We start from the raw sequence: 25,292 nt of genomic DNA on the forward strand, positions 1-25,292 counted from the left end.
ACTGCTTTCAATTCTTTTAGCTGATTCTTCTGGTAATTACATTTTTCTACATACATGTTTATAATGTTACTTCTTGATTTTTCAGTTTTAGGCAAAATCTAATGACCCCCATTATGGAAGGTAAGCATTTTTTGCCTTTATCTCTACTCCTCTCCCCACACCACACGTACCACACTCCTCAACCATCCACCGTCACCATCTTCCTAATATAGATATATTATAATTTGGTAAGGTCACTACTCATTGTCAATTTTATTATAACCATGAAAAAAACACAACTGAGCTATGTGTAAACTAGGACTGGTTTTTCTCTCATGCATAATTTTTCCCCCCTCTGGAGTTTATAATTGTCATTTTTTTCCTCTCATTTGCTAAGATTTTGTATTCAATCTCAAAATCCAGTTGTTGATTTCTCCTTTCAATACAGTCACTCACATGAGGTATTCTATCAACTTCATTAGGAAATATCTCCTGTGTTTCCTGACCTGCCTAGGTCTGGACTGGACGCCCAATATACTTAGTGTACCAGTGTAGCTCTGATCTCCTGAAATCCATCTCCCCTATCATTCCAGGCTTCCTTTTGCCCTTCTGCTGTGTTCCATCTCTCGTGTCCTCTATGCTTTGTCTTCCTTTCTTGATTTACTTCCTCATTTTAGTGTAACACAGGCTCCGGCAGCTTCTTGAAAAAAAGTGTGTGGAAGGTAAATGTTAAAGAGCTTAGATGATTCAATGGTGATTTCAATCTGGAAACTCCATGTTTTTCAATTCCTGAAAAAAGTTTCTTGGGAAGTTCCATTGATTATTTCCTTACCTCCATTTTTATGTCTTCTTTCTCTGAAACTTATGATTTGGATGTTGAATCTCCTGAACTCATCCTCTAATTTTTTTATCTTTTCTCTCCTGCTTTCCATCTCTTATTGTTTTCTACTTTCTTGGAAGTTTTCTCAGCTTGATCTTCCAGCTCTTTTATTGTTTTTTTCATTTATGCTATCGTTGGTGGTAGTTCTCTGAATATTTCTTTTTCAGAGCATCTTACTCCTGTTTCATGAACGTAATACTTTTTAAAAATTACTTGAAAATATTAATTATAGTTTAAGTTTTCTTATCTTTACATAGTTTGTCTTCCTCATGTTGCTTTTTTCTGTTTATTGGTTTTAGTACCTGTCACATTAAAAGCTTTCCTCAGATACATCTGGTAGTTCTTTGTTGTTTACATAAACATGATTGTAGAAAGATAAAAAGCTGATTGGAGGTGAAGAGGGCTGAGGAGTGTGGGTGGGGTGTGAGTGGAGAGGCTCAGCAATCAGTCAGCATACGTTAACCTAGTCCCTCCACCCTGCTTTTGGTGCACTCTCTGATTTCAACTGCGCCTATTGTCCTCCAACCTAAAAACCCTTGATTTAACCCTCTCCAGAGAATAAACCTCCTCTTCTGTTGGCAGTACAGAAGGGGAAGTTACCCAGTAGCCTGGAATGGGGAAATTACCGCTTCTTAACCCATTTTCAATCAATCCTCCTTATTTTAGTGCCCCCTCAACTCCTACTTTTAGAATTACTTGGTGTCACCAATTCCTGAGCCTTTCAAAGTTTCAGGTATGAACTGGGTTGGTTCTCAACGTTCCGAGTTGCTGGCTTTCTAATATCTGCTAAGTCAATGACGTCTCATCCATGTGCTTCTTGGCTTCCAAAATTATGTTGTATGTTCTCTTATTTTGTCATCCTTGTGGGTTTATGTCTTAAAAACATCCCTTTAACAGTGGTTCTGCTTCATGTAACAGAGAGAAACTCATTGGAAAAGTGATGAGAATAATTTTTAGAAGGACATACAAGCCAAGGATGCTAATGGCGAGGGTTTTTTTTTTTCCTCAAGATTTTTATACTCCATTAACAATATTGTAGGGTTCTATCAATCAATTATAGGCACTTTTGCTATATTCTTGACATCATCTGATGAGGCAGAGCAGAATGATCATAGAGGCATTTACAGCAGCTAAAGTATTGATCCCCCCCAAAGCATTACAAAACATTTTAATTAATGGCTTATTCTAGATAACTTGTTTTCTAAAACATATGCCATGAATTAGGACACTTCCTTAAAAGTTATTCAGTCACGTGACTTCCTATTCCTTAGTGCTTTCTGTATAAATTGAATTACTTTAACTCACAGGAGAAAATACCTTTTTCATCCATTGGACCTCCATAAAAGCATTAGCTAAACAAGAGTTCTATTTGGAAGAAGAATATTATTCTTAGATTTCCATGGTCATTTGGTTTCATTCCTTTTTTTTTTTTTGAACAAAGGTTTTATTCCCTACAGATAGTTCTGTCAGAACTGGGCCTATTGAATCTGTTAGACTTCAGAAAACCCATAGTCAGCCAACACTAAAATATGAAAAATTAGCTGCCTATGTAGAAATAATGAGGGGCAAAGTTGGTGATCTATTTCATGTATGTAACCACTTTTTTCTCATCTCTGAAGTAGTTTGTTTAGAATTACTTTAAATGCCAAGTTTTGTGGTTAATTTAGAAACAAACACATTCATCATTAACCCAAAGGCTGAACAAATCCTCAAGTTAACTGTCTGTAGATATTGAGACATGAGTCTCTAGCCAAGCATGGGTCTTTCTAGATCACTTCCATTTGAGAGCTTTTTGCTTCCCTGTAGTCCGGGTTAGGAACAAGTCCTGGGACTTTGACAGAAAGCATCTGACAGGCAGCACTGCTGACTCCCTCTTCTCACTCTAACAGCTTGTACTTGCCCCATGATGACAACACACGTAGCTCTTGCAGCAGAGACATGGCTCTTCTGTGCTCAGCTGATGTTTGGACAGCAAGCAGCAGCTTTCTTTACCCTCCTCCATCTAAATGATCATGTCTATCATGCAGGAGTCAGAAGTAAGGTCTCTTTCAAACCTGAGACTTAAACGGAGAGCCCAGCACACCTTTAGCTAAGCCGTTGACTCTTCTGGAAGAAGAAATGCACCAGTGGATATTACTAAAACGGCTGGAATGGGTAGGTAAACCTCTTGGACTGTTTTCAGTGTTTATGCTCTGTCTCCTTCTCCTTAAACATTTCTGCTTTGTCACTGATGCTTCAACCCAGATTAGAAATCCATAAGAAGACTACAGAATGCTCTATAAATATTTATTGGGCATCTACTATGTTTCAGGCCCTGTGGATCAGCAGGGAATGATACAGCACGGTCACTGGAGATTCAGTCTTGTTAGGGAAGGAGACTATTAGACAGACAATTACACAAATAATGTCCCTAATTATAACTGTAATAAATGCTGTGTAGGAAAAATAGAGGGTGCTTCTGAGAACCAATCATAGGGGACTTAATCTGGTTGGAGGGGAGGTTGGGAGGAGTCCATCAGGGAACACTTCTCTGTAGAAATGGCATGTAGGCTGAGACCCAGAGGATGAACAGCCAAGTAGAGGAGGAAGAGGGGCACAGGGCTGGAGGGAATGGTCCACAGAAGGGGAGCACCAAGAAATAAAGCTTTGAAAAGAAGAGTGTGATGTTCCAGGAATGGAAACAGGGTCAATGGAGCTGTAGAATAAATGAGAAAGAAATAGGTAGGATAAGATGAGACTGGAGGGGTGTTTAGGGGCCAGACTCCACAGGCTCAAAAACCATATTAAGAATTTTAAATTGCACCTTAAAATAAATATGTTTTAAGCGGCAGAGTGGTATAACCAGATCCACATTTTAGAAGATCAGTCCGGCTACTCTAGAGAAAATAGATTAAAAAGGGGCAAGAGGAGGTGGGGAAAACTAGGCAGGAGACTACTACAATTACCTAGCTGGGTGCTGATGGTGGCTTGGGTGATGGTTAGTGGAGATGAAGAAAAGTGGAAAGATCTGGGCTGTATTTAGAAGGTACACTGACAAGACTTATTAGTTAATTAGATGAAGGGGGTGGTAAGAGAGAGGGAAGTGTCAAGTGTGACTTAGGTTTATGGCATGAAGAAGTGGGCGGATGATGTACAGCACATACGTATAGGATTTTCCTTCAATTTTACATGACCTCCTCCTCAGGCTGAATTCATGGTACAAAAACCCAGCGAGCAGCCTGGGGTCTGATTCTGGGTCTACCACTAACAGTCTGTGTGATACTGGGAAGTAATTTCGCCTTTCTGAGCATCAGTATCCTCATCCACGAAATACTAGCCTTGGGTAAGATTATGCTAGGGGGCTTTCAAGCTATAAAAAGCTACAATAAAGAACCACACCTCATGCTCTAGAGTTAAAGAGAGTTCAGCTTGAATACTGGCTCTTACTGGCTATGTGACCTTGGGCAAGTACCTAAACTTTTTAAGCCTCATTCATTCATTCAACAAACAATTATTGGCAGCCAGGCCGGTTCTAGGAGTTGGGGATACAGCAGTGATTAATAGGGGCAATAAACAAAGTAATTTTAGATAGTGATAAAAATTGTGAAGAAAATAAAACGTTAATGAAATACAAGAATAACTCCTGGGGTGGGGCTGTTGCTACCTTAGGCAGCATTGTTGGGTAACGCCTCAGTTTTCTCATGTGTTAAGTACAAGCAATAATGTTACTGAGTCCAAGCTCGCTCTGCTCGCCGCAGGACAGGCCAAGAAATCGGAGACGAGGTGTTGAGGCAAGGAATACGACTTCATTCGGAACGCCGGCAGACCGGCAGACTAGTGTCTCGAAATAATCATCTTGGGCTTCCCTGGTGGTGCAGTGGTTGAGAATCCGCCTGCCAATGTAGGGCACACGGGGTCGGGCCCTGGTCTGGGAAGATCCCACATGCCACGGAGCAACTGGGCCCGTGAGCCACAACAACTGAGCCTGCGCGTCTGGAGCCTATGCTCCGCAACAAGAGAGGCCGCGATAGTGAGAGGCCCGCGTACCGCGATGAAGAGTGGCCCCCGCTTGCCGCAACTAGAGAAAGCGCTCGCACAGAAACGAAGACCCAACACAGCCAAAAATAAATAAATAAATAAATTTTAAAAAGAAAAGATGACTACTATCTTAAAAAAACAAAAACAAAAACAACTCCCATCTTATCGGGGTTTGGATGCCAGTTTCTTTTATAGCACAGAGATGGGGGAGGAGATGAGCAAGTAAAGTAAAAAGGCCAATGCCTCAGAGCAACTAAGCCCGTGCGCCACAACTACCGAGCCTGTGCTCTAGAGCCCGCGAGCCACAACTACTGAGCCTGAGCGCCACGACTACTGAAGCCTGCACGCCTAGAGCCTGTGCTCTGCAACAAGAGAAGCCACCGCAATGAGAAGCCCGCGCACCACAACGAAGACCCAAAGCAGCCAAAAAATAAATAAGTTAATTAATTAATTAATTATTTAAAATAAAAAAAAATAAAGTAAAAAGGCCATAAGATTTGCAAATATCCCTTGGAATGTCCAGCCTCGGGGAGGGGATGTGTTAATTTCTTCTCTCTTGCAGCAATCCACGGGTGGACAGGATCAGGATGTTTCCCTGAACAAAGGCACTTTGGTTTAACATTCAGGCAGAGGGGCAGGGTTCCCCAAGGCAGGCCGTTATGTATAGACAGTATCCTTTTAGTGAACAAAAGCAGTGGAAAGCAAAGGTTAAAGTAAAAGAAACAGGTCCAACATGTAGTCAGACTTGGCTCTTCCCTGTTGCAACAACAGTACCTATTCATACCATTGTTGTGAGGATTAAATGAGATAATGCATGTAAGACACTTAGTGCCTGGGAGATTGCAAATTTTTTTATAATGTTAGCTATTGCTGCTGCTATTGCCTTTGTTATTATTTTGACATGTTTCTATCCAGGGAATTTTATCAATCTTGATTATATTTGTATGACACCTTCAGGGAGATTATTATTCCTAATTGATAACCCACAAAATCAAACCAAAACTGAACACTGGAAAAATCTGTCCTAGCTATGGGAACTTTGAAAATCAATTCTAAGTAAGAATTCCATATATATGGACAATACTTGTTCTATATTTGTCCCTCTGCTCTGACCAATGAACAGACTTGCTCTGAACAGTAATTATTAAGCACAAGCCTCCCTGTGTTTGTGGAGAGAGATCACAGAGAACACGCGTACACCTGGGTGAAAGGGAACGTCCGTGTAGCTCAGTACAGTGAGAGGGTGGAAGCTTGCTCTGTGACATTCTAACGTTTGTTGAATGCTGACTGCTGCCCAGGCACTACAAGGTAGATGAGGAAATCAAGGCACTGAGAGGTTATGAAAACTTCCCCCAAATTAGGCAGCTATTTTGTCATAGAGTTGGAATTTGAATCCAGGTAATCTGACTCTAGAGCCATTATTCTTAACCTCTGTGCTATACTGCTGTCCACTAGATTGCAAAAACAAGGGTCCAAATGAATTGCTTTGCAATGTTATTTCTTCTGTTCCAGGGGAAGCCAACTGATATAGATAATGAGCATGTGGAAGTGAAGGGGCACAAAAAATTGCCCAGGTATTTCAACAATAAATTCTTCTAGAACTACAAGCTGGGTCGGCTTACGGGTGTGATTTGATTAGATATGCATTAAATTTTAAAACTTAAATTTTAATTCAGATACTTATTAATTTGATGATTATGAGGTAAGGGAAAGCCGAAAGGAGTCCCGGCTCCAGTGTGAAGCAGAGGCAGGGAGGGAAAGAGAGTCTTCAGAGAGCATTCCCCAGACCAGAACCTTCAGTCTGATGGTCAGTTTTAGAGCAGATGCTGCGAAATCAACTAAGTGACATGAGAAATGGAGACAGGACGAGGAAGATGCTGAAGCACCATGAGAAAAAGGAACACACTGCAGCCACAGCCACAGCCACAGGTTCAGCGGCTCAGACAGTGAAGACGTGAACTTGGAAGACAGCTCTGAGACTTATTAGCTTTGCGACCTTAGCTAGTCACTTAAGCTCTCCTTGCCTCAACTCCTTATCTGGTAGTAATAATACTGTCTACACTGTAAGTATAGATGGGAATGTAATAGGGAAGAACAAATCTGACTCCAAATTGGATCTGTTTCTTTTACTTTAACCTTTGTATTCTATTGCTTTTGCTACAAGTTAAGAATGTTGCCTATAGCCTGAAATATACAGGATAACACATCCTCAAGGCTCTGACCTTTAAGGTATAACAGTTTCCATTCTTATAGAGATAAAAAGTTGCAGAACAGAGAATAACACTTGCTTGTTGGAGGTTTACAGAAACATGTGACCTGACTTAGTGGACAGCTGCAAGAACAAAGGATTGGGACACCAAGAAGTTTATAATAACCAACCACACCCCCTCCCCTTTTAGTATAAAAGCAGCCTGAATTCTAACTTGGGAAAGCTGGTTCTTTGGGACACTAGTGCACCATCTTCTCCATCTGCTGGCTTTCCAGATAAAGTTGTGACCCCTTGCCCCAGCAACTCGTCTCTGGATTTATTGGCCTCTCGTGCAGCAAGCAGTATAAGCTTGGACTCGGTAACATGAGGATTGTATGAACTATAAGAGTACCAAGTAAGTGCAATTAGTGTTTGTTATTGTTGATGTTATTAGCATTACTTATTGAACACTTACTACCTGGCAAACACTGAGCTGTGTACTTTATATAGATTATCTCATTTAATCCTTAAAACAACCCTATAAGGTATGTACTGTCGTTATGGCCAGCTAAGGGGCACAGCAAGGTACACCAAAGCACAGAAAGTTTAAATGGCATAGCCAGGGTTTGAGCCCACCTACTCAGTCTCTAAATCTCAGTCTCTTAATCTCAGTCTCTTAAGCACTACACTAATTGCCCCAACCCTGGTGGCTGGTTCTGGAATCAAAAGGGCTAGTTTCTAGTTCTCGTGACTCATTCAACAACTAATTTTGGGACTTTGGACAAATCATATTTGGGCTCTAGTTTCAAGAATAAATTGGAAGGGTCAAATTGATTTCTGAGGACCCTTCCAGCTCTAAATTCAATGCCTGTAGATCGTTATAATTGTGCATTTCCAAACTAAAGCTATAAAATCGTCAGTGGGCTTTAGTCCATGACATTTTAAAGAAATTAGGTTGGTTAAAATGTTTTATTTGTACTATAATTCAGGAAATATTTTAGAAAGGATTCAAAACCATCTTAGAGATCAAGTCATCATAACATGTTCACTTCTATTGAATTAGAACTGCCTTTGTTAATTAAATCTCACAGCTTCAGAAAAGAACTACTCTACATCTATATATTCTACTTGTGATAGCTTTTTATTTGCTTAATCCAGCATATTAATAACAGACAACTTCCTCAAGTCCAATTTTTCCTTTTCCAATACTGAGCACAGTTCTCAGATATATGCTGTAGTTTTTCCTCAAACATATTACTTCCTCAGAGTAACAAACTACCTTTTGGGCAGAAGAAATTCTCCCAAGGTCTCAAAGCGCAGGTAGAAGAATCTCCCAATGTGAGCTCTCTGGGTGAGTAAATGTTCCATCTCCATTGGTCAGAGAGGATGTGAGAAAGTGAGAACAGTCATTTCTCCAAAAGGTAGACCCAGGAAATCAGACCAGAGAGCTCTGAGCAGGAGGGAAACATGGCCTGGGTTCCCCCAGGAACGCAGCACATCCTTCCCATAGGCAAAAAAAAAAAAAAAGGGAAGACTTGCATTGCCAGTTTTACTCCAAGTAACATCCTCCCCCAAGGCCCTCAGCGCTCAGTGTCCTCGGCGTAGGATCACCCTTTTTAAAATAGGACTGTCTTGTGTCTTGAAACATCATGTAAGAGCAGTAACGTGTCGTATGGAGTGGAACAAAGAGGAAAGTATTAGAAATAATTGTCAGTGTTCCTTATGTTAGGTATCTAATCACTTCACCCATGTAGACACACACTTGTTACATGGCACACCAAAGGAGAGTAAGGAGGGTGTGGTCCTCCTCGAGTTACCTATGATTCCTGAATTTGATTTCTACAGCAGCTTCCTGCCTTGGAGTCCAGTTTTATCTCACTTCTGGGCAAACACTGATACTGAATTCCAAACAAATTGAAAACTTTGTGTTCCATGTGGAGTGCATGCTCTGTGCATTTTTGAAAGCCCCCCTGGAGAGAAAATGGTATTTAGGAGTCACACGCTACAGATGCCAAAGCCACAATGTACATTTATTAAAACGGCCCTGGCATTAGGCTAGTTAGGCAACAGAACTTGTTTATTTAGCAGTGTCATTTGGAAGACACCAGCATTTCAAAACTGCCTTCATTCCAAATTCCTCCTCTTAGGAAGGAGGAAGAGGAGGACCACCTCCCCTTTTTATAGCAGGAATTGCCTTTAGCAAGTTCCAAAAGGTAACACACCATTTAGCAAATTGACTTGGTAAATAAGGCAACCCTCTTGCTGAGGTTCAGTCTAAACCCACTTTAAATAAACCCCTCTCTACCATTCTATCTGAAAGTAAATGTATAATATTTAGGTAGCTAAAAAAACGAAACCAAAGGAAACATTATGAGAGCTGGCTGGGAATCTCAGCTGTGCAAAACGGCCAAGGCCCTGTCCTTGCTGTCTCCCTGCTCATCATTATTCATTGATATGAGGGAAACATGATGGTCTGCTCTCCAGAAATTTCTGCTGGTACACGAGCTTGGGTGGCTCACTGCAACTAATGTGGAAATGGAGTTCGAGGCACGTCCTGGCTGTAAGCACAGGGGTCTTGCTCTGTCGGGGCCATCTACAAATGGCTCCAACCAACTTGTATGATTGTCTTTAACACCTTTTTGTATTTTTTAAAGAAATGAATTTGATTTCATTTTCCTTCCCCAGTTTTCAAATAGTCATTAAAAATTAAACAACACTAGGAAAAGCCTTTTGTGATTATAGCCTTCATTCTCCTGCAACAAACTGGATCTATAAATTTACGTACCATTGTAGATGTAAATTACAAAATTTATATTCAACTATATTAAAACATCTATTCCAAAAATGATTACCAGTTGTGAAAAGCAGACAGGCTTATCACTTGCTGTCAGTTGTTCATGTCTAGTTAAGCAATAATGTGCTAAAACTGCTCTTTTGTTTTGTGTAAGAATTTTGGCAATAGAAGAAATGAACACTTGGTTAATAAAAACTCAGGCTGCTTTTTGCTTTGATGGAGGAAGCAGCTGCCTGTTTTCATTTGCTGCAGAGCAGCAAAACCCATCAATATAATAAGCAGCTTAGATGCGTCCATCCACAGCATCTGTAAGGATATAGGGCTATTCGCTCAAAACCAATCCCTGGTTTAATTTTAACAAAGATGTGTCTGACATATTTGAAAATGCATTCTAGTAGGTTTGGAAACATGAACAATTTCTCTTTCTTTTAAACACTTTTTATGGATTCGAAAGGGTAGTATACATAGCTGAATGATAGTGGTGATAAAAACCAGTCCAAACTGTGAGGCCATCCTAAAACATGGGCAGTGAAGAGAGTAAATCAAGAGGCAGTTATTTGGTTCCCTTCAAAGTGGAAGTAGTTCATTTATATGTGATTTTATTCAATTATTCATTCAAACAAATATTTACTGAATCCTTACTATATACTGAATTGGGCTAGACGCTGAGGCCACATTTCCTATTCTCAACGAGTTCACTCTTCAGGGGGAAAGATGGACACAAAAATATAAGTAAAACAATGCAGTAAGCACAGGGACTCACATACGCATTTTTCTATTACCTTATTCTTTTTCAAAAATCCAAATGGGCCTAGAACATGGTAGAAACTAACATAAAAATTAAAAATCACATACTGTCTCCTCTATTATATAGTTACTTTGTTAGACATACTTTAAAAAAAAGACAATCTGATAAAAAAAATCAAATTATGTTTAAACACATGTCAAACTGTTTACTAGTATAGCTAAGAATTATCACACTTTGGAGAGAAAGTTTTAGGATTTCAAGTTTTGTTTGGACAGCCTCTAATTTTACAATAACCATTAGACACTTTCACATGATCATGAATACACCACATGGCAAGCCTAATAGAAAACACAAACTTGAAAGCAACTTACAATGTGATACAGTATGCTTTGGCTAGTAGACGTGCAAAGAGATTATTCTGTTTTATTTTATTTTACTGCTGGGTAGCATTCCAAAAAGTCAGATAATTCTAAATCCTCCTCTTTTTCTGATTCAATATCAGATAAGTGAGCATCTCAGCCTGATCAACCAGGGACCTGTCTGATGGTAGACATGAATGTAGGGTTAGCCATCAGCTTCTCAGGATATCAAATTTAAATGAGCACTCATTTGTAGAATCATTGAGAAAATGCTCCCATAAATGTGGAGCTAAGGGCTTTCTTATTCAGACATGCTCACTGTAAAACACACATACCTGGGTTTTAAAAATAAACTTTTTATTTTGGAATAAGTCTAGATTTACAGAAAAGTAAAAAGTTGCAAAGATAGTATAGAGAGTTGCTGGCTACCCTCCACCCAGATTCTCTCATTGTCAACATCTTACATTTGTCAAAACTAAGAAATTGACATTGGTACATTAATATTAATTAAATTCATGGGTTTGTTTTTAATGGAATGGTTACTATTCAAGATGAGGGTTGATGAAGGTATCTGTCAGAAAGTCACAAATGAAACCAAAAGGACAATACTGGCATCTTTCCTATCTTTCCTCCCTTAATTCTCTTTCTTCTTAAGTTACTCTAAAGAAATTCATATCAGCCTTAAGAGCTAAAATAAGACATAAAATGCATGTACCTCAGGGTTTAAAATAAAATCTGACCCCATCAAGAGAACTGTATAGCCAAGTGAAGCCTTGGTTCCCCATTCTATTGTTGAATGGGCAGAATATTATTTTCTAGGTCATTATTCACATAGAAATTCTGATTGCCCATATTCAGTTAATACTTTCATATCACAGTGTGATATGGACCTTACAACCAATCTGTGGCAGCATGAGTTAAGAACCACAAAGAAGTCAGAGGTCATTATTTTTCACCCATTCAGAGTGTTTATAAAGCACCACCGTACACCCTCTCCCCTCTGTGCCTGGTTTCTCCCCTCCTCTGCTCTGCTGCTTAATGGCTGGGCACAATGCTTCCAGAATCCTGATAAGCATCATGGGTTATGTACTGGTTAATAGTGGTCTCTTCAACAGCGAGTTGGAAAGACACCTTTGGAGAGATTCTTTTTAGTTATTACAATTGCAGATTCATATGTTGAAACCCTAACCTGCAGTGTGACTATACTTGGAGGTAGAGCCCGTAAGGAGGTAATTACAAGGTGCTACGGGTGGGGCCCTGATATGATGGGATTAGCACTCTTATAAGAAGAGACTCAAAGAGTGCTCCTCCCCACCCTGTGCTTGCACGAAGATGAGGTCATGTGAGCACATGGCAAAATGGCGGCCACCTACAAGCCACAAAGAGAAGCCCCAACAGAAACTGTGTTGTCTTGGACTGCCAGCCTACAGAACCGTGAGAAGCCATCCAGTCTTTGGCATTTTGTCTCAGCAGCGCAAGCTGACTACAACAGTGGTCAACCCTTGGGGCCTGATGTTTGGGTGAATACTGCCTCTCAAGCCCCAAAACATTCTAAGCTGAAGGAACTCCCTCCCTAAAATGTAGACTGGGCCCAGAGAGCAGACAGACCACAGCCGTGCCCCCAGTGGAGCCCCTTACTTTGTCCATTACTTTCTTCCTTCCCTCCCCTCCAGTTCCTCTTTTATCCCTTTCATCTTATCTCCTCCTCTTTAATTTTCACTGCAGTTTTCACCCCCCTTTTCCATTTAAAAGAATTCATAATAGAAAAGCAAACATTAATCATACTCTGATAAAGAACTTTTGCTGATACTACCTTCAAGCTTTCATAAAAAATACTTTGATCTATTTCTTTATGTTGTCTTCGAACATAACACCTTCAGGACAGGGAGCTCATTGCTTCTCTTACTTCTCTGTGGCATGTTTACATGATGTATGTGAAGGCATGCTGGATTCATGCAGAACGGTAGCAAAACATTCTAAACCTGGAACTCACAACAATGAAAAATGAATCCTTCTTTTACAAGATCTGTTTGCTGAGCTTCATATGATGTATCTACTTAGGACCTGATTCTACCTGGTAGTGCAATCACAGGTCAATTCTAGTGTGGATAAGTTTCTAACTGGCTCAATCCACTTTCACTGGCTTTCTTATCTACATTCACAATCTGCAGAGCTGGCAGGACAATTATCACCAGAAGACAGGATAGATGCTCCGGGGAGTAAGGCTGTCCTGGGCCTGAAAGGTGCATGTTTACAAGTTTCCAGGCCAGCAACAAAGAATCCACATTCAATAGGCCATCTTTCTCTAAATCAATCCTTTTGCCTCATTCAGCAGAGCACATGTCATGGGTGCTCATATCTGGGACTTATCTGTGGATATCTACAAACATGCAGGTCTCTAATCAGAGCAGCCTGGAATGAGTCCCAGAACGGGCCCTTTAAGTGACTTGAGATACAGAAAATGATTCTCTCTGTTGCTTTTTTTTTTTTTTGGCCCCTTCTCTTTGCTACGATAAAATTTGTAACCTTAGCCCATATAGCAAAGTGTTTTCTCTGAGAATCACAACTCCTTGAGAAGGGCCTTCAAAATACACTATTTAAACTGAACTATTGCTCTGGACTTGACACCACGGTTATCTTTCTGTTGAGAAAAATACAGAAATTCTAGAGCTGTTATATTGTTACCGGCCCTTTCACACCAGGACACAGGAGTGTTCTTAAGTTGAGATCAAAGTGCATGGGCTGAGTTGTTGAGAGTGGAGAAGTCATCATGGTCTCTATGGACTCATGCTGGACTTCTCAGGACAGAAAACAGATTCCCTTCTCTCTCCAGCAGCAAAGAGTTCACGTTACTGTGAACTCCATCATTCCTCTTCCTTGGCCCCAGCCTCAACAAATGACTGAAAAACATGGCTTCAAACCCAGAGTGTTGTATTTAGCCTGGAATATCTTTTTCATCGGTTTATGTTGCCCAATAGCACTAAAGAGATTTTGGCTGAGCAAACACTATAGTAAAAGGCAAAATTAATACCATAATTGACATGAAAAACAATAACCTTATGGAAGAAGATGAAATAGTATTTACATATGATGACAATAATTACTTCCTACTTTTCATGGGCGCTTTAGTGAAATCTCAATTTATGAAGTAAGGCCTAAAGAATTAAAGGGCTTGCTTAGCTAGTCAGCGGCTGAGCTTGGGTTAGGACCGCAATGCCCTAATACCTCACCTTGCTTCTCTTTTCAGAGTAAGAGACTTGAACAACAGTGTAGGAAAGACATCATGATTTGAATTTGCATCTTGTGGAAAGAATTTTACCTTCCGGTGTAAATCAGTGGTTGAAGAAATGAATCATACACATTCCAATTCCAACATAGTCACAGGCTCTTAGCAATTAAATCTAAGTCCTTTTGGTTTCTATTTCTCTATAAACAGTTTTAGGGAAACACTCACTGTCTCCAAACCATGGCTGGTGGAAGAGGCTGTAGACACATTCAGCTGTAGCTCATCTAATATCAGAACCTCTGAATTGAGACCAGGAAGCAATGTACAATCTTTGGAAACAGTGACCCCTTTCCCCAGAATTACAATGATTATGTGCCTTGTTTTATAAAATTGAGCTTCTGTTTGTTATCAGGAAATTTATCATCTGATTGGTCACTATTCTTACTTATTCAAATACCTACATATAATTTGTCTTGCAATTAAGAGTTCATAGCAGGGCTTCCCTGGTGGCGCAGTGGTTGAGAATCTGCCTGCCAATGCAGGGGACACGGGTCTGAGCCCTGGTCTGGGAAGATCCCACACGCCGTGGAGCAACAAAGCCTATGCGCCACAACTACTGAGCCTGCGCTGTAGAGCTCACGTGCCACAACTACTGAGGCCTGTGCGCCTAGAGCCCGTGCTCCACAACAAGAGAAGTCACCGCAATGAGAAGCCCGTGCACCGCAACGAAGAGTAGCCCCCGCTCGCTGCAACTAGAGAAAGCTTGCGCACAGCAGCAGAGACCCAACGCAGCCAAAAAAAAAAAAAAAGAAAAAAGAGTTCAAAGCAGATTGCAACAATTCTTTCGATTACCAGCATTCCAATCATAATAAAAGAGTCATTTTATTTTATTTTGTTGTGTCCGGGGAGGGGAAATCATGAAATATATACAATTTCCACACACAACACGGCATTGAGAAATGTAATTTTCTGTGTATTCTCTTCTAAGAATATTTTCAACGTTTCTGGATTGTCTCCGCACTCAGGAGTGGGATTGAAATCTCCAGCTTGGTATTTATCTGAGGCTGTGATAGCTCAGTCGTCGGCCGCCAAATGCCAAGATAGGGGGAATCTCATCATCCAGAGACCAGCTGCATGATGGGCATTTAATAGATATATCAAACCTTAGGATATATGCTAAGCTGAAGAGATGATTGGTTGGTTGATACACTGATTGATTAGCATAGGGAGAATGGGTTTCTTCTTGACAACCTAAGATTATGCTTCAGCTAAGCTCAAATTGCTTACACCTCTTCTATTGGGTTTAAAATTACAGTCCTGTCATCTAAAATCTCTCTTCAATGAAATTTTTACCATATATAAAAATTAAAGGGAAAAAGAAAGTAGGAGCACTGGATAAGAGTAAATGGAATAGATACATTTCATGCTACTGTTGTTGATTCCACTAGGAAAAGTTGATATGTAAATCCCCTTGAAAAATGTTACACACATTTCATAAATGATTACTGAATATTACACAATAACTCAGGGGAAAAAGTTCAGTATGCTAAAGTCAGTGAATACTATATTTTCAAATATACAAAAGTCAGACTTCCTCTATAGAAATCTGAGAATTATAGTAAAACCCTCTATTAATCAGGTTTACCTTCTGGGGCACATAGATGCCATCCTTGGACTTTTTTTTTTTCATCCTTGAACTTTTAATATTTTAACTGCTGGCATGCCTTTCAGGGGGCAGGGGGAGAAAGGGCAGATTTATGTAGACTGCGGATTAGCTTTGTTTTTGAAGCAGCTTAACACAAGTAGCAACTTCTTTAATTAGCACTAATGATCCTAAAGATAGTCACATGGACATCTTGAAATATTTGAATATTGCTCCTGTTTCCCAGGCATGTGGAATCAGGTATGCTTTAAAGTGAAACAAAATTAGATGAATGAAGGATACACAGCCATTCTATCAAACTCTAAACTGATATTTAAGTGGTATTGAAAAAAAAGCATCAAGACTTTGCACAAAAGGCCCACATTTAGAGCTCTACAAACGTCTGATACTCTTAGTTAACAAATTCATTAAACATAAGCTTGTTTTATGATGTCCTGTTTAAAGATTCACTCTCATTGTACTCTGAATTATTAGAGACCGGCTAAAGAAAGGGCCTTGCTCTCTCTCCTTTCTCTCCATCCCCTCCCCCTCCAAAAAAAAAAAGCTGGTAAGCTTTAATTCAGCACTTTGAAGAACACCCCCTCCTCTCCCTGAGCAAATAAGGATTTGGTTGCCGAATCACACTGGATAAGTGGTTCATTGAGAATGTTAAAATCTGCATTAATAAATAGGACTGGGCTTCTCGGATTTTCCCCCTTCCTATCAGCTATGAGCGGTAGGGGATCAGCTGCAACTAAAATCCCCAGCTGAACAACCCACATACAACTCAGTGAGCAGACTTAAAACAAGGCCATTTATTGGTGACTGTTATGCAAACAAAGCGTCCAAGTCTTAGAAACAGATGTCAACTGAAGCATATGCTTACTGTAAACTGGAATTTGATTCTCTTTATAAAAACAGACATAAATGGGCCTTCAGAAAGTAGACTGCCTCTTGTCTACCATTGCCTAACTTGATTCAGCCCTCAAGCTTTCAAAGGGATGAATAGACTGATATTTGAGGGCAAAAGAATAAAACTTAGAAAAAATTAAATTGGAATAAATGATAACATGTTGGAGCAGTTCCCAGAAGCAATTTTACAGATTTTTCTCTAAAAACACAAGACAGGAAGTTAAAAGCTTAGTGCAGGTCACCCATGGCATGTCGAGTTATCATTTCCTACCACTTAGGGTGGAAAAGAAACTGCACATTCAGGTGGCAAGTTTAGTAGCGCACACTTTTTACCCTCCTCTCTCTTTCTTTTTCTCTCCCTTACCTCTTCTCACATCTTGATGTCTTTTAAATGTCACTTATTTTACATGAGGCAGTTGGTGGAGACATGAGTCAACAGCAATCAGAACCATTATCCCCTGCAGCGAGTCCTGGTCTTAATGCATTGTGACACCTTTGCTGGCCAGCCACCGATTTACCTTTCTGCTTCTTAGGGAATTAAGTGGCATCATGTGAAAATGGTTGTGATATGAACAGCATGGGCATAACTGGTATTAAATTTACCTCTCAGCCTAAGTGAATTTTCCTCACATGTGACTAATCAAAATGAAAGCTTGTGGACCCAGGCTGAGCTGGCCAGCACTTCCCCACCCCTGGGACCGAGGCTATTTTGTTTTATCTCTTTGTACAAGCTGGCAGAAGTTTAAAGTGAAGGGGATAATCCAGTGCTGGTGTCTTTATGAAATAACATCCTTACGTGAAGAGGCTTTTAACTGTCTGTCGCTGTCCTCTCAAAAAAAGAGTGTGACAATCTCATTTTGCTGAGCACCCTCCCATGAAAAGAGAAAATAATAGCCGTGGCCGCCATGGCTAGTACTGACCTTACATGATCCATTATCCACTAAACACTTTAAAAGTCAGTTTTACATACACTGCAGGGGGAAATGAGGGAACTATCACAATCATTTTCACTTTAGTGAATTTGCCATCCATTTGAAGACGGTCACTTGATACCCCAACACATCCAGCCCGTCTCACAGTATAACACAAAAGAAAACACAGTTGATTAAAAGATGCCAAGCACAGACACCCTGGCACCCTACTATTTAAGACACTTCTAGGAGCAATGGCAGCGGTGGAATGGCTTTGCATGAACTTTCCTCAACCTTACACATAAGAAGAAGAGCAGTCAAAAACTAAGTCCTTCAAATCTTTCGAAGCGCTTGCCATTCCTACAAAAATGTTTTACTAACCACTTAGCAGAGATCAGTAGGTGCCAAAGGAAGTGAAGGCAGAGCAATTATCATCCTGCACAGTCAGCCTGATGCTTATTCACAGACAAGAGTGGCTTGTGTTCCGCCATGAACCAACTGTGCATGTTGCTGATAATAGAGCAGAGGTATTGCTAAATTGGTACTGAAATAGCACACCTCCTTTACTTCCAGCAACTTATTTGTGGAAAGCAATGAAGCCTGGAATATTTTCTCATCACTACGAGAATACTCAACTCATTGTTAACATTAAAATTAGTTTTCTGACATGGTGCATGCTATGCATTTACTTTTCCTTAAATAGGAACTTCTGTGCCTAGAGTAAAACACTAATGGCATTTCTTTCCCCTTGTGGATAATCCATTGCTTCATTAATAAACCATCTAGAAGCCTGACTGGTAATCAGACTCTTGGCCACTTTACAGTTCTTCACTCTGAAGTTCAAAGTCTTGTTTCCTTCATTTTGGTAATACATTTATTCTTGAACCCTCTGCTCTGAGGCCAGTACATGGAGTGGAAAAAAAGTGAGGGGGAGAGATGTCTGAGAGCATGGCAGCAGTATAACATCAAATAGAGTCATTGCTGAATCTTGAGCTACATTTATAAAATTTAATTTTACTGTGTTAGGGGGCTAGGGCAGGGGAAAAAGAGAATAGCCAAATAAATGATTACAATATCCTATAAGAGTTTATTTACCCACTCATCCCCCAAAAACATGAGTTTGAATTTTTGACTTTATACTTTCATTCTGAACTCCATGACCCAACTCTAATAAATCACCTTAGAGGAAATCACAATGGTTCATTCAGAAGAGTTTGAGGAATCCAATTCATAAAGGAATGGAAGGAGGATTCTGTTAAGGTACTATTGGGACCAAACCAACTTAAACCCTAGTCAGCCACTGGATTCCCAGAGCTTATCAACTCAATGTGGAGACCAGAGAACGAAGATTCTCAAGCAAAATGAGAGAAAAATAGGACTAAGGGCAAGATAGTTAGCTATGGGTAAATAAGTGAGTAGCAGAGTCTGCCATTTTCATAGAACATGAACACAGAACACCAGAGAATGCCATTCTTAGAGCTCATGAACAGAAAGTCTGAGAAGAGACGGGAAAGGAGGCTATCAGAAGAAAAACCCAGAAGACAACATACAAGCATTCACATTTACTCATGAGGGAAAGATAAAACACAAAACATCAGTAAGTAGCAAATGAACTGCTAAGTTATGCATTCGGTAGCATTGTCTGCTTTTGCTGTGCAAAAGAAAAATAAGACCACCAAGCAATCGGTCTTTAGAATTTGATTACATACTTCAGGAATGAGACAGAAGTAGTGAATCCAACCCAAGTGTTTGGATAGATTGGCCATCTTCGACATGCCTGGACCATTAGCTTGAAACTGGAGTGTGGTACCAAGGGTGGTCATGCGTTCGCTGATGACGGAGCAGCCATCTCAAGGAACGCTCGGTTGAGTTTACAGAATTATATACATGGCTATGCCTGGATGTCTAGTACAAGATGGGGGAACTAACACCATCCCCATCTTCACTGCCTCCTTGCTTACCATTCTGAAACATGAAAGGAAAGGATCAATCTGAAGTGCTGCATCACAAGTCTAACTTTTCCATGCCTAGTTGTTATTAAAACCTTTCTCCAAACCACTGATAAAGGATTATTTGGCGGTTTTGTTGTTAGGGTTAGTGGGTTTTCTGAGACCCAGCAACCCAGCTACGTAAGAAACACAGTTCAGGATCCATACATGGAATTTCTATCTTCAGTGCAGCTGGACATGGCCTGGCTACTCTGGACAGCTCCCCGGAGTGCAGATTGCTGATGAGGAAGTTGGGATTTAATTTGCCTACGTTCCCTTACTCCATGAACAGAAGACAGCCTTCTACCCAAGTGCCCCTTCTGCTGAAAATGCACAAGTTGGCCTGTTTTCTTGCCAAATTGTACTTTGGTGTTCAGGGGGGGAATATTTGCTGACTCCACTTAACCCAGTTAAAACTCTTGGTACACTCAAAGTTATCAATAAGCTCATGCCACCTCTCCATTAATCCCTCCAACTGTTCTTAATCATGGAAATCTCACTTCACTGACATCATAACAGTCTTTTCAAAAATGAGACTGGGCTCAATAAATCTTGCAGTTTTAAGTTGTTTTGTATAAGACAATTTTGATGTAGCAGCTTAATAGATGGAAATTCCTTCCAAGATTGTTTTAGGAATTCTAAATGTCAAATCAAGTCTCAAACACAAATATGAAGCACCAACTCTGAACACAATCACTGTCCTCTGATTGATATATAGAATCCAGGGCATTGTAAAATAAAACATAATGCTAAAAAAAGTGGTTTGTTTCCTGCAGGTAACTAAATACTGAAAAGAAAACTCCTTATGAGGGAAGAAGGCTAGTGAACTAGAAGTAGGAAGATAGAATTTAAAAAGAGAAGAAAGAATTACCACTTAGCGTCTACTAAATGCTGGGTACTGTGCTGGGCTTTTTCTTTTTATAAATTTCTTTCTTTCTTTCTTTCTTTTCGGCTGCATTGGGTCTTCGTTGCTGCATGCGGGCTTTTCTCTAGTTGCGGAGAGCAGGGGCTACTCTTTGTTGCGATGCATGGGCTTCTCATTGCAGTGGCTTCTCATTGTGGAGCACGGGCTCTAGGCACACAGGCTTCAGTGGTAGTGGCTCGCGGGCTTAGTAGTTGTGGCTCACGGGCTCTAGAGCTGAGGCTCAGTACTTGTGGCGCACGGGCTTAGTTATTCTGCGGCATGTGTAATCTTCCCAGACCAGGGCTCAAACCCGTGTCCCCTGTGTTGGCAGAGGGGTTCTTAACCACTGTGCCACCACGGAAGTCCTGTGCTGGGCTATTTATAAATATTATCACATTTATTAATCAAAATACCTTGCACATTGGGCTTTCTCCCACAGATGAGGAAATTGAGGCTCTGTGAGGTCAGGTGACTAGTCCAACACCCTCCCTCTTCTCCAAGCCAGAGAGTGGATGAGCTGGGATTTAAACCCAACCTAAGCTCTTAGATCCACCTCGCTATAGGACCTCTTCTACAGGGACAGCAAGGCTGAAATGGGTATGAATAGGATTAGGCAAGCACAACTGACAGGACTTTATGACACTGAATTTGGGGGATGTAGGAAAAGGGGCTCAAGGATGACTCAGAGGTTTAGGTCCAGGTGACTGGGGAATTTGTCATCATTAACAGCAACAGGAATGTCAGAATGACAAGCTTATTTTGAGGATCAAATGATGATGGGCTTGTTTTGTAGATAGTGAGTCAAAGGTATCAGAGGGAGATTCTGGTGGATCTACTGGAAATATGGAACTGGATTCAGTACCAAGGTTAAGTGTAGGATATACACTTAACACTTAAGGTTAAGTGTAGGATTTACACATCTTAAATTATAATCTCCATAAGGAGATTATAATTTAAGATGTGGGATAAGATTAGCAAAGAGGAGAGAGAGAGAGAATAAAACTAAAGAGAGAATTTAGAAGAAGGCTTCCATAGGGAAAAGTTATGTGAACTCAACGAGTTATTTTACTTGTCTGAGCCACTGTTTCACCATTTATAAAATGGGGATAATCAATGGATGAATGGATAAACAAAATGATATATACCTACAATGGAATATTATTCAGCCTTAAAAAGGAAGGAAATTCTGACACATGCTACAATATGGATGAGCCTTGAAGACATTATGCTAAATGAAATAAGCCAGTCACAAAAAGACAAATTCTATATGATTCGACTTATATAAGGTACCTAGAGTGGATACAGAGAGATAGATACAGAAAGTAGACGTGTGGTTGCCAGGGGCTGGGGAGATTGGGTAACAGAGTTATTGTTTAATAAGCACAGAGTTTCAGTTTTGCAAGATGAAAAGAGTTCTGGAGATGGGTAGTGGTGATGGTTGCACAGCAATGTGAATGTACTTAATGCCACTGAACTGTACACTTAAAATGATTATTATGATACATTTTATATTATGTGTATATTACCACAATTATAAATAAATAAGTAAATAAATAACATCTTAAGTGGGGGTAATAATATTTATATCCTAGGGTTGATGTGAGGACAAAAGGAGGTAATATTTGAAAATATGGCAAAACACGTGGCATGTAATTTGTTTTAAATGTCAATAAATATTAGTTTCTTTCTTCGCCTCTCTTACCAAAAGGAAGGAAGAAAAGAAAGAAGGAAAGAAGGAAGGAGAGGGAAGGAGAGAAGAAGTCATAAGTGAGAAGAAAACCAGAAAGGTAAAATGTTACGGAAGTCACAAAAAGACACATTTCAGAAAAGGGGCAGGTCAACAATGTGAAATGCTGAAAGATCAAGGAAAATGAAGATTCTGGAATCTGATAATTAAGAATACATCGATGACTTCTGAAAGAGCTTCACTAGAGTGCTGAAACCAGTAGAAGAGTTTAAGGGAATAAGAAGTAATCAGCAGTTAAGCTAAGGACACGAGGAATGCAGATTCCTCTTCCGAGAGTTTGGAGAACATAGAGAAGAAAGATGGCGGAGGCTTAAGGGACTGTAGAATAAGGAAAGATTCTCATACACTCTCATTTGCTGCCTTGCTTTTTTTTTTTTTCCTTTAAAGGCTGGTAACCCCTGAGCATGTTTGTAAACAGAAGAGAAGAAATTAGTGGAGAGAGAGAGGTAAAGGATGCGAGAGATAGACTAGGAAGGAGAAAAGGGTGATGAGCACACGTGGAGGATTTAGCTTAGGAAAGGACCAGGTCACGCCTTACCCAGGATGGCAGAGAAAAAGTGCAGAAGATTGATGGTTGGGTTTTTTTTTTTCCCTCGCAGGGAAGAAATCATTACACGCCAAGAATGAGAGGCTATTAGCAGGGTAGAGAAACAACAAAGCTGTATAATCAACTCTTAATTATCAGCATTCTGGTTTATCAGCTTCCAATCTTGCTTTCAAGCAAGTTAGCACTTACTCAGCTTAATTACTTGCTTTGTTAGCATTTCAAACTCAATGTAATATAACTTTGTATGCAGCCTGCAGCCCAGTGGGGTAGCATTTTGACACCTGAACGCTTAACCACTTCCGTTGTTCTGGGGAAAGATTTACAGTAGGGCACTTGGGTTGAGGTTGGGGGCTTCACAGCAGTCTGAGAGACAAGTAGTTTAGCTTTCCAGGTGTTACTGTGTTTTCATTGTGTGGAGGCATTACTTTGTTCACAGTGATTTCTTAGATCAGATATATCTATTTCTTCACTCATTTATTCAACTAACATTGATTAAACCCCAGCTACGTGCCAGAGACTGTGCTCTAGGTTTTGGATACTAAGATGGTCCCTGCAATCAAGGCACTGATAGTCTAGTGGTGAGAACAAATGTAAACAGATCACTATAATACAAAGGGGTAAGTGTACAATATCAAAACACAAATGTAAATAGCCAAGTATAAATCACAGTGGGTTGTGTTACCATCTTGGATTATCAACTTTTCCTCCCATCTTAAGTAGTTCCCATAATAATGAATTGACTGTATTCTAGTCGACTCATATACAGCAAAGTAGAGAAATGAGGTATCCTGATAAATTTGATAGAAATGTCAAATTTAGTGATCCCTGTCAGATGAGTGATTCTGTGTAGACTTCTTTTATGGGGAAAATTCAGTTAACTTCTTTTTTTTTTAGGTAACACTTAAGGTTTTGGTGCATAAAAAATAGCAAACACGATTCAAATTTTTCTTCATTCCTCATGAAGGGGGTTTGCTATGAAGATCAATGACTGTGCTGGAATGGTAGGAAGTGAAGAGCTCCTAGGTGCTTGGAACCAACCAGGCATTGGATTGTTTCACTCTGTGAGCCTGCTGTCCTGAGGGGTGGGTGTCCTAGAAGCCTGCTAAGTTATGCTGGGCTGTGTGCCCCTACCTTTCTCAATTTCTTTGTAACTGATGTTCTCATTTTCTTAGTTAGTGTTTAAATCTTTGCTTCTCTTTCCAGTGACCGACCCCCCACCCCCCGCCGTTGTCTCCTAGTCTCCCTTCATATTCTTTCTTCTTCCTCCTTTCCTTTGTTCTCATTTTGCCTGGCTCCTTTATCTGGCATTCTCCTGCGTTTCTAGGTTTTGCAGCAAGTACCTTGGTTTGTAAAGCCACCACCACCAAATCAGAACTCTTCTTTTCCTTTTGATTAGCAAACCAACCAATCACACTGGGTACGTGTAATCTTTAGGTCTTTGGTTATTTATTTTTTTAACCATTCATTGTCCCAAGGCTTCTTTCTTTGCCCATAGTGTCAACTTTTAAAAACAAACAAAATCATATATATGGAGGTTCTCTGTCATCTACCAAGAAACACACGATTAATTAGGATCATTATCATTCTTTGTTTCAGCACTGTTCTGGTGTCTAACGTTCCCTTGAGAAAAAATTACTGATAACTGAGGTACTGATTTATTTTGATTAAGTGGTTATGAAATATTTATATGCGAAACAGATACTTTTCAAATAAATAGCTACAAATAGATAAAATTCACTTAACCCTCAAACTATACAAAACATTTTTATTGTTTAGTCTTTTTAAAAGTGACTTACAAGGTACTTGTAGACCTTATGATGCTTCAGAGTTGTAGTATCTCAATTAAAACAAAACTATAAATGTACAAAAGTTTCCAGTAATCCAGAGCTTGGTTGATAGTGTGGCAAATAAAGCAATTCTGGGTTTCTGAAATTAGGAAACATAGACACAATGCCCTCTGTGTTCCCAAGCCATATTCTCTAACTGTGTCATAGTGTTCCCTTTGGATGAATAGATGCTCTGCTCATGTCAAAGGAGACAAAATTGGAGAAGAAGGTCCCTAAACTCAACGAAAAAGGAGCAAGGTCTAATGATAAAAATGGTTGTCTTGTTCTGCAAACGTAGATTCAAGAGGGGATCAGCAAATGTCAAACTGAGAGCAGCAGGAAAAAAACCCACAAAATTATTTACTGTTTTAGCTACAGACACTAGAAAAGTGGCATTTCAAATCAAAATTGTAAAAAGCTCTACCCACTCCATTTGTGAGCTGCATTCAGTTTGGGGAGGTTGTTCTGAGAGTGGAATGCAGTCTTCCCAAGTATGTATTGCTGCCATTCACCAGACCTCCTCGCTAGCCTGCAAGCAGCTATCTCCCCATTATACATCCAAAGAGTAATCAGGGTGAAAAGGACAGTCAGTGTAAGAGGAAATAATTGCAGCTTAAACTACTC

General features: G+C 40.0%; 1 protein-coding gene and 1 long non-coding RNA gene across 5 annotated transcripts in view; one reads left to right on the top strand and one right to left on the bottom strand.

The window, feature by feature from the left end:
* The window catches only part of CAMKMT (calmodulin-lysine N-methyltransferase), a 408,891-nt gene that overhangs the window by 63,801 nt on the left and 319,798 nt on the right, over positions 1-25,292 (bottom strand). The gene's annotated exons all lie outside the window — the stretch shown is intronic.
* Positions 4,771-25,292, top strand: part of LOC309612548 — a 440,985-nt gene continuing 420,463 nt past the window's right edge. Inside the window, exon 1 of the long non-coding RNA XR_014235271.1 lies at positions 4,771-4,829. This is a non-coding gene — a long non-coding RNA (uncharacterized lncRNA). The remainder of the gene's footprint in view (positions 4,830-25,292) is intronic.

Source organism: Balaenoptera borealis, assembly GCF_965194805.1.
Source record: "Balaenoptera borealis genome assembly, chromosome: 15".
Taxonomy (NCBI): domain Eukaryota; kingdom Metazoa; phylum Chordata; class Mammalia; order Artiodactyla; family Balaenopteridae; genus Balaenoptera; species Balaenoptera borealis.